This window comes from Gracilinanus agilis, chromosome 6, assembly GCF_016433145.1.
Source record: "Gracilinanus agilis isolate LMUSP501 chromosome 6, AgileGrace, whole genome shotgun sequence".
NCBI lineage: Eukaryota > Metazoa > Chordata > Mammalia > Didelphimorphia > Didelphidae > Gracilinanus > Gracilinanus agilis.
The window spans coordinates 38,644,083-38,664,863 of record NC_058135.1 but is presented as its reverse complement, the minus strand read 5'-3'; the positions used below and the strand labels follow the sequence as shown (position 1 = coordinate 38,664,863).

At 36.1% G+C, this 20,781-nt stretch overlaps 1 protein-coding gene and 1 non-coding gene across 2 annotated transcripts in view; both read right to left on the bottom strand.

Annotated features, from left to right (window-relative positions):
• CFAP299 (cilia and flagella associated protein 299) overlaps nt 1-20,781 on the bottom strand; it is a 575,450-nt gene that overhangs the window by 489,709 nt on the left and 64,960 nt on the right. The window lies entirely within an intron of this gene.
• Nucleotides 8,627-8,733, bottom strand: LOC123253194. The gene has a single exon (XR_006506570.1). It is a non-coding gene; the product is annotated as a U6 spliceosomal RNA (small nuclear RNA).

Sequence of the window (20,781 nt, the reverse complement as noted above, 5' to 3'; positions counted from 1 at the left end):
TCCAGCCATTCTGGCTGGCAATTTGGAATCATGCTCAAAGGGCTATAAAAGAATGCCTGCCCTTTGATCCAGCCATACCATTACTGGGTTTGTACCCCAAAGAGATCATAGATAAACAGACTAGTAGGAAAATATTCATAGCTGAGCTTTTTGTGGTGGCAACAAATTGGAAAAGGAGGGTATGTCCTTCAATTGGGGAATGGCTGAACAAACTGTGGTATATGCGGTGATGGAATACTATTGTGGTAAAAGGAATAACAAACTGGAGGAGTTCCAGGCGAACTGGAGAGACCTCCGGGAACTGATGCAGAGCGAAAGGAGCAGAGCCAGAAGAACATTGTACACAGAGACTGATATACTGTGGTAAAATTGAATGTAATGGACCTCTGTACCAGCAGCAATACAATGACCCAGGACAATTCTGAGGCATTTATGGTAAAGAAAACTGCCCACATTCAGAGGAAGGACTGCAGGAGAGGAAACATATAAGAAAAACAACTGCTTGAAATCAAGGGTCGGGGTGGAGGTGATTGAGGGTGTGGACTGGAAAGTACCACACCAATGCAACTACCAACAATTTGGAAATTGGGCTTGATCAAGGACACAGGACAAAACTATTGGAAATGCGCATCGGCCATGGGTGGGGGGAGTGCTGGGGGTGGGGGGGGTGGGGGTGAAGGGGATAGGAGGAGCATGAATCAGGTAACCATGTTAAAAATGTATATTAATAAATGTTAAAAAAAAAAAGAAATAGATATTCCAGATTAGGAAGATAAAAACAAAAGCATATAAAAAGTGCAGTGATAATACAAGAGATAAATGATAATGCAATAAAAAATAATCAAAGAAATCCTTCATGGCAACCCCTGAGAAAGGGCCAAATGAATGGCGCAGATGGTCAACACTGAAGAAATTCAGAGAAGGGAGAGAAATATTTGTGAGCTAGAATAGTTTTTGAAGTCTATTCTAATGAGAGAGGATTGCAACTGGGTCTTGAAGAATTGGTCGAGTGAGTATATCTTGTCTTCTCTACTATATTATTGGAAATAAAGAATCATCTTTGAAAAAAAAAATGAATCAATAGGGTAGCTCAGTGGATTGAGAGTCAGGCCTAGAGATGGAAAGTCCTAGGTTCAAATCCGGCCTCAGACACTTCCCAGCTGTGTGACCCTGGGCAAGTCACTTGACCGCGATTGCCCACCCTTACCACTCTTCCACCAAGGAGCCAATACACAGAAGTTAATGGTTTAAAAAATATGAATCAATAAACATTTATTAAATGCCTCCTATGTTCCAGATACTATGAAGTGGAGATTTATGGTTCCCCATAAAATTCACTTTTTACATTCTTCTGTTATAGAAATCTTTTTTTTAGTGTTTAAGTTTAGAATAAAAAAAGTAGAAAATTTAAAAATGAAGGTAGATACTTTTAAGATTGTTTCTTTGTGCTTTTTCTCTCATGTAAGTTACTTTTCATGGTCAACATCTCATATTTTCTTCATATTTCTTTCTTCTGACCCTGCTATTTCTCATTTTAGCACTGACTGAGTTCTGTTCTCTCCATTATTTATTTACATAGCTACTGATCAATCTGACCGTTACCTAGTGTTGATTTTAGTCCATTTATTCCATTCTTATCTTTCTTTGATTCTGTTATCAGACCTTTCAACCATTTTCAGAGTCCTTGTGACTATAGCAGGGCTTTTTTTTCCCCTGCTGGTAGTGCCAAGTTATTGGTTTTCTTAAGTTTTATTCTGGAAATGTCTTACCCTATAGTAAGTATTCACTGTATTATTAGTTTACCTTTGGTTATTAACTCAGTTACTCCATTATTCCTAACTCTTTGACCATAGAAACATGACTTCAGAATATCACCAGGGTTGAGAGCAGAATACTAAAACTAAATCACCACTGAAGGGAAACTCTACAAGGATTGATTAAAGGTTTTTGGTGAAAGTCTGCTCCACTTGGGATATTTCTGGGCCATCGGAAATAATGAAATAGATCATTTCAGAGGAAACAAGGAAGACCTCTGAACTGATGAGGTGAAGTGTGCAGAAATCAGAGAAAAATTTATACCATGATGACAACATTATGGGGGGAAAAACTATGAAAGATTTTAGAACTCTGATCAATGCTACCAGAAAGTTGTTTTATCCCTCTTCATCCAATAAATCATTAAGCACTTTTTGCAAGTAATAATTTTGGCAGCATTCTGATCTGATAATTTCTGGTCCTGATATCCTCCACATGATAGCATGGGAAATGAACGGAGTCCAAATAGATCTTTAAAATCAATTTTCAATCTATCCTGTTGTACTTTTAAAGGTAAATTAAATGGTGCCAATAGGTAAGAATGTGCTTGAAACTTTTCCAGTAAGATCAGTGTCTTTCAAACTTGTGATTGGAATTAAACACTTTCACTGAAAAAATCTGTTGTTTCTGCCCAGTGCTATAATCACTCCCCAGGCTATTCATTCCATGGTTTAATTGATAACACCCTCTCACTAACTGCTCTATAAGAAGGGAAATGCTTTTAAACAGTGACTAAGGAATAAGGCAACATGTGATTAAACTTCCAGACATTATCTCTCAGTATTTTATTACTACAGGTGCAGATCACCACTGATCAGAGACCGCTAAGGGCAAGGTTCTCTTTCACTGAAAGCAGCTCTATTTATGCACCTGCACTTATAAAAGATCCTAGATGGAAAGGTGGAGAAACAGGTCATGGGTTGACAAAACAGCAGCAATAGAAATGTAACAGAAGCTCATTTAGTCCCTCCCCTTCCTTAGGACAAGAAGGGATACGAGGAATCCTTAACCAGAAAAATGCCATTTTCCCAAAGCTTAGGCTAGGGTTTTCATTTTAATTCAATTTGATTTAATTCAATAAATGTTTATTAAGTGTGTACTAAGAGGATACTTTTGTAATTAATTAAAAGAAAGACAGTCCTTGACCTTAAGGACTTTGTAGTTTAATAGGTGAGTTTACAGCATAGTTACAAATAAAGCTTTATATGTGCCAAGGGAAAAGATATTTTCCTAATTTATCATCTTCTTTATTGTTAAAATATCTTTTTATTTTATTTTTATCTAAAAAATTTATTTTATTTTATTAAAATAAAATTGATAAAATATTGTTAAAATAAAATAAAATAAAATAAAAATCCCCTCTGACACATGTGGATCTAAGTGGTCATCTTTTTTGTCTGATTTATTGGTCTTTGATTACCTGTTTCCTAGGGTTTCAAGGATTGTGTGCATGTATGGATGGCATGCTCAGATAATGAATTCCTCATGTGGAAGAGGCCAGGGAACCTGCTTCCAGAAAAGATAGAGGGACCTTGCTCTCTGACTTGGAGCATCCATCAGCATTCTGAAACTGACTCTGTCAAGTTGGCTATGTGAAAGAGGAGCCTTTTTGACTATCTGTGGGGCCAGTAATGGGTACCCCCTTCAAAAAGCACTAACCAAGTGAAGGAACCCCTTTGCTTTGGCTTTTTCATGCTTGGCCAGGATGGAGTGTAGACCAAAGGAGGGAATCTTATAAACTTGTTAAGTGTAGAGAAGGGTCTTGTACTGCTCCCTGTGAGTTCATTAATTCTCCCTTTAGTAGGTCTGCTTTTTTCTTGTTGAAAGTTCTAGCGGCTTCAAGTTTGGGTCCATTCTCATCAGAGACTGAGATGATATAGGAAGGAATATGCCTGTGAGTATTATAGGGAAATATTTGTACTCCAGTTGTTGGTTATAGTTTCACAGAAAATATCCTTTGATAATTGATGTGGATTGGCTAAATGGAACTGGGGTACTAATGATTTCTGGAATTATGAAGAGAACTAATAGCAAGAGAGAAGAATTAGCCCAAACCCTCAAGGTATCCCCAGAAACACGAGAGAGGGGAGGCAGCTAGCCTCCCTTTGGGAGAATGTGTTTAGAGTCTCATTACACTTGTAATAAATGTCTATTATCAAAAGCAACATCTTGAAATTAATGTGGCCATGGACATTTTATGGACTGAAAGTTATTAGCAAAGCCCCTAAATCCTGTTCTATGAAGATTAGATATTTACTAAATACTTACAATATACTAGACTTTGTGTACATCAATAATATAAATGAAAACCATAAGGAAACATAAAAATAGAGGGATAAGAAATTATGTATAAATGGAGATTTTGAATCTTGGACTGAATCCCCCATAAGTCCCTTAGTATTTCCCAAAATTCCCTTTAATCTCTCCTGCGTCTCCATGTTTGTGTGGTCACATTATTGTTTTATACTTGGCTGTAACTCCTCCCTCTTTCTCTTTTTGCTCTTGGGAGCAGGCTAGTTAGTACCTTTTTAGTTAGTCTCTTTTGTTAGTTTATTATTAATGAAAATTTATAAAATATAATACTTAGTTACTGAATATTAACTTCAATATCTACAATACAAAGTAATTTTGAGAGACTCTGTGAAGTTATCAACAACTGGGAGAATCAGAAAGTGCCCAGGAAGGGGCACTTCAATTGAATCCTGAAAGAAATTAGGTTTCTAATAGATTAAGATGAGGAAGGGGATATGTTATAGCCATGGGAAACTGTATTGAAAATAGCAAGTAGGAAGGATCGAAAGAAGCAAACATTTATTAGGCACTTAGGGTGTACTAGAAAAAGGCAGCTTGGTGACTTAGTGGATAGAGTACTGAGTCCAGAGTCAGAAAGACCTGAGTTCAAATCTGGTTTCAGACACTCACTAGCTGTGTGACCCTGTGGGAAAAACATGGCAAACCCTGCAATATCTTTGCCAAGAAAATATTCATTTATTAGGCACCTACAATGAGCTAGGAATTATACTAAGTACTTTACAAATATGGTCTTATTTGAACATCACAACAACCTAGGAGGGAGGTGCTATTACTATTCTCATATTTATAGATGAAGAAACTGAGGCAAACAGAAGTAATTTGGCCAATGTAACACAGCCAGTAAATATCTGCAGCTAGATTTGAAATTGGATCTTCTGTCAGGCCAGTGCTCTGCAGTAGTCCAGTCTAGACAGGAGTATAATAGATTATGACAGTGAGAAATATACTTGTCTAGAGTGGTACTCTCAAGTCAGAATGTGAAGGGTTTTAAATGCTTAAATGAAGAGTTTGCATTTTTTTCTGGATCTTTGGTTTTGTGCCTTAGGAATATCAATTTGGCAGCTGTGCAGAAGAGGGGGTGCTGAGGCAAGAGGGGGATTTTGAAGCAAAATAACGGAAATCAATTCTATTTTTATCTTGAAAATTTTTTTCATGTAGTCATTATTTTGGACATCATTTCCTACTTCTGAGGAGTATATGAAACACCAGGGTTATGAAGCACTTTGTTTTAGATATGCTGCTCTAGGGGCTGGGTAGCTTTTTAGGGAATTTGGTCTATATTGTGCAATCTTTGACAAAGATGGATATCTGGCCAGCTGGAAAAAACAATCTCTATTTCCCAAAACCTTGTGTACAAATCTTGATTGGATAAATTCCCATGAGTGTTTGTTTTCCAGTCTTTCATGTATGGGGAACACAAACGTTTTTCCATTTGGCCAGGTAGCCCCGACTGTCGTATTGGCTTTACTTTTTAAAGTTTTACATGTGGAAAGAGATGATAACAAATTGTGAGCTCTTTGAGGGTAGAGATTGTTTTTTGCCTCTTTGTATCCCCAACACTTAATACAGTGCCTGGAATATAGAAGATACTTAATAAATGCTTATTGACTGACTGACTAATAATATCTGACATTTACATAGCATTTCAGGCTTTCAAAGAACTTTCATTATGTTATCTCTTTTGATTCTCTAAACAAGTTACAAGAGGGGTGTTGTTATTATCCCCATTTTATAGGGAGGAAAACAGGTTGAGAGGGTTATCTGGGTCCACATCTGGAATAATTTAAACTTGGTCTCCTTGACTCTTAAGTAATTCTATAGAACATGAGAAATCTTAGCAACATTTACCAAGTTAAGTAAAATGTTATTAATACTATAGAAAATTGTGTGAATTACTAGGTATATATCAGAATTTTGATATGATTATTTTTGTGTAAGCCAAGGTTATACCCATGATAATTGTTGCACATTCCTGTTTCATGATTTCCCCCTCTTTTCCATTTATTTGCTTTGCATTAGCATCATGTATGTAATTGAAGAGTTTGTTAACTATGCTTGATTTGTTATTAGACTCAGACAGAGAGCCTGGCTATTGTACAAAGGCTACTGGTGTTATTACCACTTGAGTGTCACAGTCATTTTGGTAAGATTTGAAATGGCTGCCTTGTAAATTGGGGCTGAGTCACCAAAGTTTTATACTGGCTTCAGAAGAGAGCAAGCTAGCTCAGGATGGAAAATGGAAGATGGAAGGTTTGTGCCTCACTGTTTCTGTTTTGGACCACAGAGGTCATTTAAATCTTCTGGAGACAGAAGAACGTTAATTACCAGATATGATTAGGAATTGTTCTATTTAGAATGTTTCTGAGATACTTCACAAGGCAGTGGGACAAGATCTGCTCAAATCACTATCCATGATTTAGGATTAGGAAATTTGCTAAAATACCTTCGAGTAGATTTGATAAGGAGAAAAAAAAATTAAAACTGGAAGGAGACGATAAGGGAGTAGCTCCACTGATTGCTTCATCCCACTTAGAAATATTTGATTTTAAGTACTGGTATTTGGTGAATGACTTAATCAGAACTAGATTTGTGCTTTAGGCCTGATTTTGAATTTTGAATATTTGAATCAATAAAAGACACTGAAAATAGGTGTAATGGAAGTCTATTCTTATTGGGTAATAGACTTGGTCACAACTAAAGAGCTTGTATAAAATCAGGAGTCTGATCAGCCTTGATCAAATGAAATTTTTGGAGGGCAAAAGTTTAGCTGGAAAGAATCAGCAAAGCAGAAAATGTAGCATTGAACGTGCATTATGAAAGAGAAAGGAGAAATTGGGAAGTGTTATTAAATCTCTGGGCATCTTGAGGCCAAAGTCTCACCTCCTCAAGAACTAAGGACAGTTCCAAGAAACGATCTGTTATTTCTCCAATCACTCCTTCTGCTGTCTCTCTTAACAGACAATGTAATTTACTTAGCTACTTCTTTTCCCAAATGTTTCCAGTCAATTGAATTTCCTCTCAACTAGAAAGAAGCTGAGAATTAGCTAGCAATAAGTATAAATGTAAAATAAAGCAGTCAAGTCTTTGCTTAAGGGTTGAAAATTTTCTTTATTGGGTCTTAAAGCAAAAAGTGAGGAGAGAAGGGAAACCTATGACCCTGAGGAGCCATTATATTTCCCTGAGGCTTAAAAGAGCTACTTATTTCAATACTGTGTTACACATATTTGATTCTGCTGATATGAGGCTAACTTAAGTCAAACCTTGACCAGATGAAACTAGATTGAGCTGTTTGCCCCCTTTTAATTTTCAGTCAATTGAATGTTGGAGTGTCATTCCACATACATGGGTTTCATTGTTCTCTTCTGTCATGTTTTTAATTGTGTGAGTTTTATAAATGGACATTATTCTAAGAAAACATGTAGTAGCTGTGGCTCTGAAGGAATATACTTCAGTGACTTTTAGAGATGTTACAGCAGTTCTTCACAAGAAGAATTCAAGCATTTCAAAGGCATTTAATCCTACAAGGTACCATGATCAGTCACAATGAAATACAAAGGAAAGTTTCATCAAAAATAACAGACAACCTCAAAAACTGTAAAATGGTTGCTGTGAAACTGCCTAATTCATCCTAAGAAAAGAAACCAAAATATTTAGAGGGAACTGGCAGCTGGAGAAGTTGTAACTGATTCCTCCACAGCATGAAATGGGCTTTTTGAAGTTAGAAAAATGACAACAGGATCAGTTAAAAAATAATAGCTGCTCACTTTTACCATGAAAAAGAAAAAAAGATGCTTGGCATAGGCAAGGCAGTACAAAGACCAGAATAGGAACGATTGGGGAAAAAGAGGATTTATTTAATTTCCAATTCATTTTTGATTTTCCTGTCCAAGTGCCCTCACTAATTATTATTTTTATTGCATTATGATCTGAGGTTACATTTATTATTTCTGCTCTTTTGCATTTGTTTGCAATGATTCTATGCCCTATAACATGGTCAATCTTTGTGAATGTGCCATGTGCAGCTGAGAAGAAGGTGTATTCCTTTTTGTCCCTATTTATTTTTCTCCACATATCAACTAGATCTAATTTTTCTAGGACTTCATTCACCTCTCTTACCTCTCTCCTATTTATTTTTCGGTTTGATTTATCTAGATCTGACAGAGGAATATTTAGATCTCCCACTAGTATGGTTTTACTATCTATTTCCTTCTTGAGCTCTGCCAGTTTCTCCTTTATGAATTTGGGTGCTATGCCACTTGGTGCATACATATTGAGCAGTGTTATTTCCTCATTGTTTATACTGCCTTTAGTCAGGATGTAATGACCTTCTCTGTCTTTTTTAATCATATCTATTTTTACTTTGGCTTTGTCAGAAATCATAATAGCCACTCCTGCCTTCTTTTTCTCATTTGACGCCCAAAAGGTTTTGCTCAAACCCTGAACCTTAAACTTGTGTATGTCCACCCGCCTCATATGTGTTTCTTGTAGACAACATATGAAAAATATGGAACGCTTCACGAATTTGCGTGTCATCCTTGCACAGGGGCCATGCTAATCTTCTCTGTATCGTTCCAATTTTAGTATATGTGCTGCCGAAGTGAGCACTGCAGTATTGATTCTAAGGCAGAAGGTTAGAGGTTTTTTTAAACATAAATAAAAATAAAAAAGAATAGAAAAGCTGCTGTGGTAGATGAAACAATACATCAATTAGGGAGTTATAAAAAGAGTACCATGTGACAGAGAGAACTCAATTGACTTTCTATAATCATTATTATGTAGTGGACCCATTCAATACAGTTTCATAATTTTCTCTAGCTTTGTAGCAGCCCAAGAGTAGAAGTAAATGCTGTGGATGGTGGGAGAGATCCAAGACTGGGTTTGAAAGGTTTATTTTTTATAAATGGACAAAGGACTCAAAAAGATGGTGTAGAGATGAAGTGATTCAGAAAAGGGTCAAGATAGGGAAGGAAAAAGAGAATAACCTAAGTAGAGATGATAGGGAAAGAACTGAGGGGTAGAAGGATTAGAGGTTACCTTGAAGACAAGAATAGAGTGTAGAGTTGCAAAGCATCCAGAGAAGCAGAAAGGTAACAGATTATTATCAGAAAAAGGAATTTCAGGGTTCATGAATATTGAAATGGAACACTTCTGGATGATGATGAAATCAATAGTATGACAATCTCTGTGTAGCTGTGATAGAGTGATAAGTAATAGAGAATTAATAAATTAAGGATTCAGAAGACACCTAACTAATATCCATAAGCATAATATTTTCTTTGAATTCTTTATTCTGATTAGAGTCTTAGAGAGACTTCATACTGACACATGATGAGTATTTCATAAAACGTGCCTACTTTCTCTTTGAAGTTCTATGCACAAACCAGATAATTATCATTTTTCTCCAAACTACCAAACAATTCTGAGGTCTCTACATCTCTTCTATCCTCCTTTGTACCTCCCAAGTTAGGACCACAGGGGAAGGTCATTGCTTTTACCACCTGACTAATCAGATTCATATCCAGATAAAGTTAGCCCAAAGTTCAGAGGAGTTTTGGGATACTTTATTATAGAGTATAGTTTTTAGAATATTATACAAAATCTTACTCCATCCAGTGTCTTATGATAATACAGAAGGGACTCTGAGTTCTCAAAGGCTATGCCAGAAGAACATAAGTTCTTTCTCATGCAACAAAGCTTCCAACAGTCTGCCTCCTTTCCAAAAATAAACCTAAGTATGGAGAGTCACACTAGTCATTGGTGATCAATTATTTAGCCAACGAAACAATAAAGAATAAAAATGACTATGTGGTCCTTTTCTATTTCTGCGCTGACCATGGGAAATAGTAAGAAACAGAGCAAAGAAGGGTGCTGAAGAATCACATAATTTTAGACTATTTATAAATATTCATTCAACTGTTGTTATTCAAAATGGGTTGGACTAAGGAACAAGGGAACAATAGCTAACAGAAACTGGAGCATATTAATGTTAATAATATTTTCTGTATAAATGCAACCAAAAGACAAAAGGAAAGTTGCTGTAAACTCACAGGTTCCCTTTAAAGAGATAAATAATGGAATTTGTAGGTATACTTTTATTAATCCTCCAATGGCTGGAGTGATATAATTTCTTTGGATATTCAGTTGGTCATCTCATATTGGAAAGCACATAAGAAATACTTGCAGCAAGACCATTATGAAAAAAATCCCAATTTATGCACTAAAATATTCTGAATAAGAAAATATGATAGAGAAAATTTATGGAGAACTTAGTAGAACCTTCCTAATTAAATACTGAGTGACTTCAACCCCTAGGTAGAGACATGAGGGAAGACAATGAAAAGTAATTAGGAAAATGAGGTTCTAGGGGAAGATCAAAGATTTAGGGAAGATGCAAAAATCTCACACATGTATATATATATATATATGGTCAGTCCTCAACTTTCACAGGGGTAATGTTCCTGGTAAACAGTTTGAAAGTCAAAAATAAGAATGGTGATACATTAAATACATGGGAAATAGGACCTTAGGCTTCCACGACCTCCAAAAACTATTATCTTTTGCTAAAGATATCTGAAAAAACACTTTTTTCCTGCAAACAATTCTTTATTACAAAATTAATTGTAATAATGTGAATTTTTTTTCCTAACAAAGTAACCATGAAATAACCTGTACAATGCTGGGGAGAGGAGTAGTGATTTGGGGGACAGGAGTTGTCAAGTATTGCAATGTCAGAACTCTGTGGTAAAAAAGGGAAAAGAGCAACCTTCCATCTCTAATGTCCCTTTAGGCTCTAGGGTTGAACCATTGCCTGATGAAAAACACATGCTTCAATGTGAGCCCTAGGACCTCTTCCCCTTAGTACTCCCAAAGGACTGCTTTGTGCCAGACACAACCAGATTTGAATGCTCAGGAAGGTGACAAGGTACCAGAAGAGGCTAAACATTGTTGAGCCAGCATGCAAGAGGGAGGGAGTTACCATCATCTTATTTATCCACAAACTTAGCCACTTTTCCAGTTTTTCAATTCCCTAATCAGTCAGTTGAGAGGTTTCTGCACTTCTGGACCCAATTCACAAACACTTTTACAAATACTTTCTTTTTTCTGGATATAACCTTGTGCATATTGTGTCTCTTATTTTCTTCCTCTACAAAGTCACAAATGTGTGTGGTTGCCAGTTGAAAGTGAAAATGAGGTTACTAATAAAATTACACAAATGCTTGAAGCGTGAAAGTTAAACACTAGATTGACTCTGTAAAACACTTTCTACGCAAAAAGAATGCAAAGGCATAGACCAACAAGCATACCATCAAATAATATTAAATGATAAGTAAATTGACTATATTTTCACAGAGAGAAACTCTTCATCACATATGTGGGAGGCATTCCCACATCAGATGTCTATGTGTAGTCAAAGTTAAACCTACTTAGATTCAAGATAGAAATGAGTATAGTAGAATTATTTGAGACATTCTTCTCCCTAACATCTTCTCATTCAAACACCTTCCCCATCTTCTATTTCTTTTCTAACCCAGTCAAGGTCCTCTGTTTGCTGTATTGTATTTCCAATAGTATCATCTCTTTGTTATTGTTGTTAATCCCCCCCCATGAGTGGGTAAAGTTCATGATATTTTTTGGAAATTATCCTGACAAATAAATAAGGAGTTGTGGTCTCCCCTTCCTCTCACTCACAAAACCCTATTCTTGTAATAATTTTTCTTTATATTAGGAATTTGGGGGATAGAGCCAAAATATCAGAGTGAAGTGAATTCTCTGAATTCTCTGAATAGCTTTTATTTTTTTAAGTTTATTTAATTAATTAATTTAGAGTATTTTTCCATAGTTACATGAATCATGTTTTTTTCCTCCCCTCCTCTAACCCCCCTCCCATAGCCAATGAGCAATTCGACTGGGTTTTACATGTGTCATTGATCAAGACCTATTTCCATATTATTAGTATTTGCACTGGGGTGATCGTTTAGAGTCTACATCCCCAATCATATCCCCATCGACCCATGTGATCAAGCAGTTGTTTTTTTTTTTTCTGTATTTCTACTCCCACTATTCTTTCTCTGGGTGTGGATAGCATTCTTTCTCATAAGTCCCTCAGAATTGTCCTGGATCATTGCATTGCTGCTAGTAGAGAAGTCCGTTGTATTTGACTGTGCCACAGTGTATCCATCTCTGTGTATAATGTTCTCCTGGTTCTACTCCTTTCACTGTGCATCAATTCCTGGAGGTCCTTCCAGTTTACATGGAATTTGTCCAGTTCGTTATTCCTTTGAGCACAATAGTATTCCATCACCAATAGATACCACAATTTGTTCAGCCATTCCCCAAACAAGGGGCATCCCCTCATTTTCCAATTTTTTGCCACCACAAAGAGCAAATATTTTTGTACAAGTCTTTTTCCTTATTATCTCTTTGGGGTATAAACCCAGCAGTGGTATGGCTGGATTGATGGGCAGGCAGTCTTTTAACATCAGCATACAAAAAAAGTTATTTTCCATGGTCTTCTGTGGCACACAGCACTACTCCTATGAAAACTTATTGGGAGAGATTATCATTATCACTTTTTCTTTCTGTTATTGATGATATTGATGATGGTTCTGTTGTTATTATTATTGTTTTAAGATAGTTAGAATTTTTTAAACATTTATTAATATTTATTTTTTAGAAAAGTTAACATGGTTACGTAATTCATGCTCTTACTTTCCCCTTCACCTCCCGAGCTCCCCTCCCCCCCATGGCTGATGCGTATTTTCACTGGTTTTAACATGTGTCATTGATTAAGACCTATTTCCAAATTGTTGTTAGTTGCATTGGTGTGGTAGTTTCGAGTCTACATCCCCAATCATGTCCACCTCAACCCATGTGTTCAAGTAGTTGTTTTTCTTCTGTTTCCACTCCTGCAGTTCTTCCTCTGAATGTGGGTAGCGTTCTTTTCCATAAATCCCTCAGAATTGTCCTGGGTCATTGCATTGCTGCTAGTACAGAAGTCCATTACATTCTATTTTACCACAGTATACTGGTCTTTGTGTACAATGTTCTTCTGGCTCTGCTCCTTTCGCTCTGCATCAATTCCTGGAGGTCTTTCCAGTTCACATGGAATTTTTTTTATTTTTAATTTTTTTTAAACCCTCACCTTCTGTCTTGGAATCAATACTGTGTATTGGCTCCAAGGTAGAATTGTAGTAAGGACTAGGCAATGGGGGTTAATTGACTTTCCCAGGATCACACAGCTGGGAAGTGTCTGAGGCCAGATTTGAACCTAGGACCTCCCATCTCTAGGCCTGGCTCTCAATCCACTGAGCTACCCAGCTGCCCCCAAGATACTTAGAATTTTTAAGATATCATTTTAGATTCTAGTTCATAGAATTACAGCTAGATTGAGAATTAGGTGGCACAGTGGATAGAAAACTATCCCTAAAGTTGGGAAGACTCATCTTCTTTCATTCCGATCTGACTTCAGATACTTCCTAGCTGTGTAACACTGAGTTCCTCACTTAGCCCTATTTGCCTTAGTTTCCTCATATATAAAGTGAGATGTAGAAGGAAACAGCAAGCCACTTTAGTATCTTGGCCAAGAAAACTCCAAATGAGGACACAAAGAGCTAGACATGACTGAAAAACTGTAATTTAAAGGATCACAGATTTAAAGCCATAAGGAAACTTGGAAAACCTTTTTTTAAATTTTTATTTAGAATATTTTCCCATGATTACATGATTCATGATCCTCCCCCTCTCTGCTTACTCCTCTCCCCTCCCAAAGCTGACAAGCAGTTCCACTGGGTTTATCATTGTTCAAAATCTATTTCCATGTTATTCATATTTTCAGTAGTGTTTCTTTAACATCAAAACCCTAATCACATCCCTATTGCACTATGTGGTTGATCATATATTTTTCTAATGCATTTCTGGTTCCATAGTTCTATCTCCGGATGTGGATAGCTTTTTTTTCTAAGTTTCTCTGGACTGTCTTGGGTCATTGCATGGCTACTTGTAGAAAAGTCCATTACATTTGATTGTGCCATAATTTATCAGTCTCTGGGTACAATGTTCTCCTGGTTCTGCTCTTTTACTCTTCATCAATTCCTGGAGGTTGTTCCAGTTCACATGGAATTTCTCCATTTCTTTATTCCTTTGAGCACAATAATATTCCATCACCAAAATATACCACAATTTATTCAGCCATTCCCCAATTGAAGGACATCCCCTCATTTTCCAATTTTTTGCCACCACAAAGAGCACAGCTATGAATATTTTTGTACAAGTCTTTTCCCTTATTATCTCTTTGGGGTACAAACCCAGAAGTGGTATGGCTGGATCAAAGGGCAGGCATTCATTTAAGTCCTTTGTGTGCATAGTTCCAAATTGCCCTCCAGAAATGGTTGGACCAATTCCCAACTCCACCAGCAGAAACTTGGAAATCCTAATCCAACCTCCACCTTTTAGAGATGAGGAAACTGAGATCCATAGTGGTTGTTATCCTATAGACCTGGGATTCTTACACCTCCAACTACAAATCAGTGCTATTCCTACCACCACTGTTATAAGTACTATGTTTTTTAGTGTATGTCTCATTTGTTTTTAAAGGTGTAAATGTTCATTAAATTTGATGGTTTTAGCATTTGAGCTTCAGTATGAAGGAGTGAAAACAACTAATATTCAACTATTACAATCAAGTAGTGTCTTCCATTGACAAAAATCAAGTCCTACCAAAAATCTCAAATACTACCTCTGAAATTCATCCTGTATTAGGAAATCACCTTGGGGATAGCCATCAACAGAAAACTTAGCATCCATTATAGAGTAGCCCACAAAAAGAAAGAATTCAGAAGGTAAGTGTATGTTTTGCACCTAGCCAAGGTAGTCAGATTAGCAGCTAGTCTTAAGAAAAATCATCCCTTGTCTTAAAAAAATAGCAACAATACTACTGACCTCACATTGTCATTCCAATTTTATCCTTTACCATTCCCCATAATGATCCATTTTCTAGTGTTGACCCATCTCCTTGTTGATTGCTAAAAATCTCTAGTGAGATCTGAATCCCAGTGTTCCCTCTGACACTTATTAGCAGTGTGTCCATGGGCAAAGCACTTAATTTCTTGAAATCTTAGCTTCCCAATTTGAACAAAATGGGGATAATAATGCCTATATAACTCTATAGGGTCATTATCCCCCATAATTGCTATGAGGATCCAATGAGACATCTGTTATAAACACCAGCCAGATTACATGTCATGGAAGCTCTGCTCAAGAGTTTATCTTACATGGCATTTGTATAATAATCTGATCAAAAAGTTTTTTTTTTATGTCTTCCATCCTTCTCATTAAATATTCATCTCTATACTCCTCCTTTTCTCTAATTGGTGTCGTTCAGTCGTTTCATTTCTGTCTGACCCTTTTTGACCCTACTTAGAGTTTTCTTGGCAAAGACACCAGAATGGTTTATCATGAACATCTCCATGTAATTTTATAGATGAGTAAACTGAGGCAAGTAGGGTTAAGTCATTTTCTCAAGATTATACAGTTAATAAGTGTCTTAGGCCAAATTGGAAGTCAGGAAAATGAATTTTCCTCACTTCCAGGTCTGGCACTTTCTACATTAAGGCACCTAGCTTCCAAATGTAACAACTGCTATTTATTTATTTATTTGTTTTTAAGTTTAGAATATTTTTCCGTGATTCCATGATTCATGATCCCAACCCCTTTCTCTCCCCACTCCCAGAGCTGACAAGCAATTCCACTGGGTTATACATGTATCATTGTTCAAAACCTATTTCCATGTTATTCATATTAGTGTGCTCTTTTAACATCAAAATCCCAATCATATCCCTATAGAACTATGTAATCAATCATATGTTTTTCTTCTGCATTTCTGCTCCCACAGTTCTTTCTCTGGATGTGGATAGTGTTCTTTCTCATAAGTTCCTCTGGATTGTCCTGGGTCATTGCATTGCTGCTAGTAGAAAAGTCTTGTTATATTTGATTGTGCCATAGTGTATCTGTCTCTGTATATAATGTTCTCTTGGTTCTGTTCCTTTCACTCTGTATCAGTTCCTGGGGGTCATTCCAGTTCACACGGAATTCCTCCATTTCTTTATTCCTTTTAGCACAATAGTATTCCATCATCATCAGATACCACAATTTATTTAGCCATTCCCCAATCAATGGACCCCCCCCCCCCATTTTCCAATTTTTTGCCACCAAAAAGAGCATGACTAAATATTTTTGTATAAGTCTTTTTCCTTATTATCTCTTTGGGATACAAACCCATTCTTTTAAAATCCTTTGTGCATAGTTCCAAATTACTCTCCACAGTGGTTGGACCAATGCCCAACTCCACCAGCGGTGTATTAGTGTTTCAGTTTTGCCATATCTTTTCCAACCTTTATCACTTTCCTTTGCTACCATATTGGCCAATCTGTAGGTATAAGGTGATATCTCAGAGTTGTTTTAGTTTGCATTTCTCTAATCATGAGGGATTTAGAACACTTTTTTCATGTGCTTATTGATAGTTTTGATTTCATCATGTGAAAACTGCCTATTCATGCCCCTTGGCCATTTGTTGAGAATGTCTTGATTTTTCTAAAATTTGAATTAGTTCCTTATATATTTGGGAAATTAAACCTTTGTCAGAGAGTTTTGTTATAAAAATTTTCTCTCGGTTTGTTGCTTTCTTTCTAATTTTGGTTGCATTGGTTTTGTTTGTACAAAATCTTTTTAATTTGATATAATCAAAGTCATTCATTTTAGATTTTGCAATGTTCTCTATCTTTTGCTTCATCTTAAATTTCTTCCTTTCCGAAAGATCTATCAGATATATTCTTCTATGTTCACCTAATTTATATATGATTTCACTCTTTATATTTAAGTCATTTACCCATTTTGAATTTATCTTGGTATAGGGTGTAAGATGTTGATCTAAACCAAATTTTCTCCATACTGCTTTCCAATTTTCCCAGCAGTTTTTGTCAAATGAATTCTTGTCCCAAAAGCTGGGGTGCTATTTATTTTCTTAAAAATTTATAGGTAAGAATTTTGCTTTGGTCTAACTAACATTTGCATAGAGTTTGACCATTTGTAATGTACTTTCATAGACATTGTTTTATTTGTTTTCCACAACAAACTCTCTTTTCACACTTGGGAAAATTGGAGCTTAGAAAGGTTAATTATATCTACCCAAAGTCATAAAATTTGAAAGTTAAACAGAAAATTTTGTTTCCATTGTAACACATGACTTCCCTTACTGGTCAGGTTATATTTTCTCATTTTTTTCATATATTTCTATAAATGAAAGGAAAGGATGCTTGGTGCAGTAAATAGAGAGCTGGCCTCAAAACTGGAAAAAGAGCCCTGTCTCTGGTACTTTCTGGTTGTGTGACTCTGGGCAAGTCACTTAACATCTCATCACTTAGGACACACTTTCTCAAACTACTATAAGAAACTCTGAAACTTCCTATCTTGTTTTATTTTAATGAACCCTATGTTAATGTTAATAGGCATCAAAGTGATAATTTTAGAGAATTTTACTAGAAGAATTCTGTCAAAATTTTGTTTATAATAATAATATTTTTATTAGTACTTTAAGGTTTATAAAATGCTTTTCAAATTTTATTTTATACTCAAAAGAATCCTGAAAGGTTGATGTTATTAATATCTTTATTTTATAAATGAGGAAACTGAAGAAGGATAGAGTATAAGTGACTTGCTCAGGGTCATAGAGCTCAGACTGTAATTTGAACTCAGGTCTTCTTGACACTATGCCCAAGCACTCTGTCTGTTGTACTATATCTATATCTATATATCTATATCTATATCTATATCTATATCTATATCTATATCTATATCTATATCTATATCATCTATATCTATATCCATATCTATATCTGTCTATATATATCTATATATATCTATATATATCTGAAACAGAATGATTCTAAGAATTGTAGAAAAGTTTGAGAACCACTATTCTAGTCAATCCTTAAGACTTTAAAGTGAAAAGAAGGTCCAAACCTGCCATCTGTCATGGTAGAGGGTATTTCCTTTATACAGGTTCTTGATACCTGACGAAATAACTGTTCTAGTACTGATTTCCTAGTCTGAATGGAACTTAGGTAGTGTAGAGTAATGAAAAGAGTACTAGACTTAGGATGAAGAAGATAAAATTCTGCACAGACACATAATAACTGACCCTGTGGAGCCTTGGAATTTTCATCTTTAAAGCTAAAAGAGATAGATAGATAGATAGATAGATAGATAGATAGATAGATAGATAGATANGCTAAAAGAGATAGATAGATAGATAGATAGATAGATAGATAGATAGATAGATAGATAAACAGAGAGATAAATAGAGACAAGTAGAAGTTATGTGGCTTTGATATGTAATGAAATTTTTAAAATTTAATGCTAGCATTCCTTGAGTAAATGCTTTAAGTATATATTTCTACATAACTTGTAAATGATCCCCTGGGAATTTAATATGAACAAGCCTTTAACATAATCATTTACTCGTTGTGGGCCATTTATAATTTTTTTCTTGTATTATAATTAATGTCACTCAAGGTGAATGTTGAACATAAAGCTACCCTGGATAACCTTAGGCAACTTCACCTCCCAGAGAATTCCTGTCTTCTTAGGCTTTCCCTTTTTGTTTATTATTTTTTAAAATTTCTCTGGTGAATCTCTGACCCTTTCCTTTCACTGAAATAGACTTCTATCCAGTTAGTAGAGAGCAAAGTTAATTTTCATAAAATCTGAAGGAATTCTGAAGACTAGAATTAGAATTCAGGAAAATAAGGGTCTTAAAGTGTTAAACATAGAGTCATAAAAACTGTGGAATTGGATTTATATAATTTTAATGCATAAATAGTTTCTTCCAAGTTCTTTTTATTTCTCTGTAATTTAGTACTTCTAGTCATATTCTAGATCTCAGAATTTGGAGACAGAGGTTACTATTCTTTCTTCCTAGTAAATCCTTACTTTTCATGGTCCAGTCCAAAACTGAACTCTTTCTTTTAGCCCCATTTTGAAAGAGTAACTATAACTATAGTTAGTTGCAATGGTGGTAAATTTTCGTGTAGGAAGAGTGGGGGAGTTGAACTTGTTATTTTATTTTATTTTTTTTTTATCCTGGGACTCCATTCTAGGAGCATAGAGCCACAACCAGTAGGCAATGGGTCACACAGTCGCTCAGGGTCACCCAGCTGGGAAGTGTCTGAGCCCAGATTTGAACCTAGGACCTTTCGTCTCTAGGCCTGGCTCTCAATCCACTGAGCTAGCCCAGCTGCCCCTACTTTAGGTTGCAGTTTCTTTAGCAGATGTAGTTTTTACAGGGTGGGGTTGCTAGCCCCATGCCCAACCCTCCTCCTTTTTCATCAGGGCTAGGGACCGTCCTTGGCCCAGGAGTGGTAAGGGTGGGCAATAGGGGTCAAGTGACTTGCCCAAGGTCACACAGCTGGAAGTGTCCGAGGCCGGACTTGAACCTAGGACCTCCAGTCTCTAGGCCTGGCTCTCAATCCACTGAGCAACCCAGCTGCCCCTGTGTTATTTTATTAGTATAGGGAATTCCTAGGAAGAAAATCCCTTCTACCAAGTAATTCTCCAACAGAGAATTACCTGGAGCATCACAAGGTTAAATGAATCACTCAGGGTCAATATGTGTCACAGGCAGAATTTGAACCTAATTCTTCTGGACTCTGAGACCAGCTCTTTATTCACTTTGCTCCATTTTCAGGGTCCTTTTTTACAGGAGATCTGCTTCCCGCAGGATCCAAGGGGTCATTAGAGGAGAACAGCATCGGAGAAAGAATATAAAAGACAGTTAAAGTTTCACCTGCAGCCAGGCATCACAGAAACTGCTCCAACCAGGCTTGGGCTGACTTTATTTTTATACCCTTTACACATATGGTTGGCATGATATTTCATTTTCAACATACACCTTTTCTTGGAGACAATGAATAAGTCATACATTAACTTTTACTAAATTACAAAGTTTGACATTTTACTAAATTACAAAGATTGACATTCTATAATTATCCTATATTCTTCAATTTAAACAAAAGATGAGAAGACTTGCAGAAAATGTTTGTGCTTTCATTATGGGGGTGGCTGGGCCAGAGATTGCTTCTCCACCCATCTGTGAAGTACAAGACATGTGTTTAAATGAAGAATAATTGTTTATTACATTAACCAATTACACTAAGGACGGTTATTTGTTACTCTAATCAATTACACAATTAATCAATAATTATTCATTACACTTTACTGATTATACAATTAATCAGACTTCAAAAGATACAATTACCATCACCCAGTCCAAATATTATTCCAATAACAGCCTTTCATTTTTCAATATTTTTTCAAAGGTAAGTTTGACATGTTATCTAGGCTATGGGGTTAATAAACAGTCTGATATAGTGGGGTATACCAGCCTTCTCATGAAAGGCAACTTCTCTATTTTTCATCCATTGTCCTCCCATGTTAACACACCATATCAGGGAAGCTTATTGTTTTTGGCTCTCTCTTATGTAGGCTTCTGTATGTAAGAGTGGAAAATCTAAGTACAATTTTGATGTGGGTTTCATATCTAGGAGAGTCCCATCTATGATCCCTTTATTATCATTATAGGAGCAAATGGATCCTTAGTAG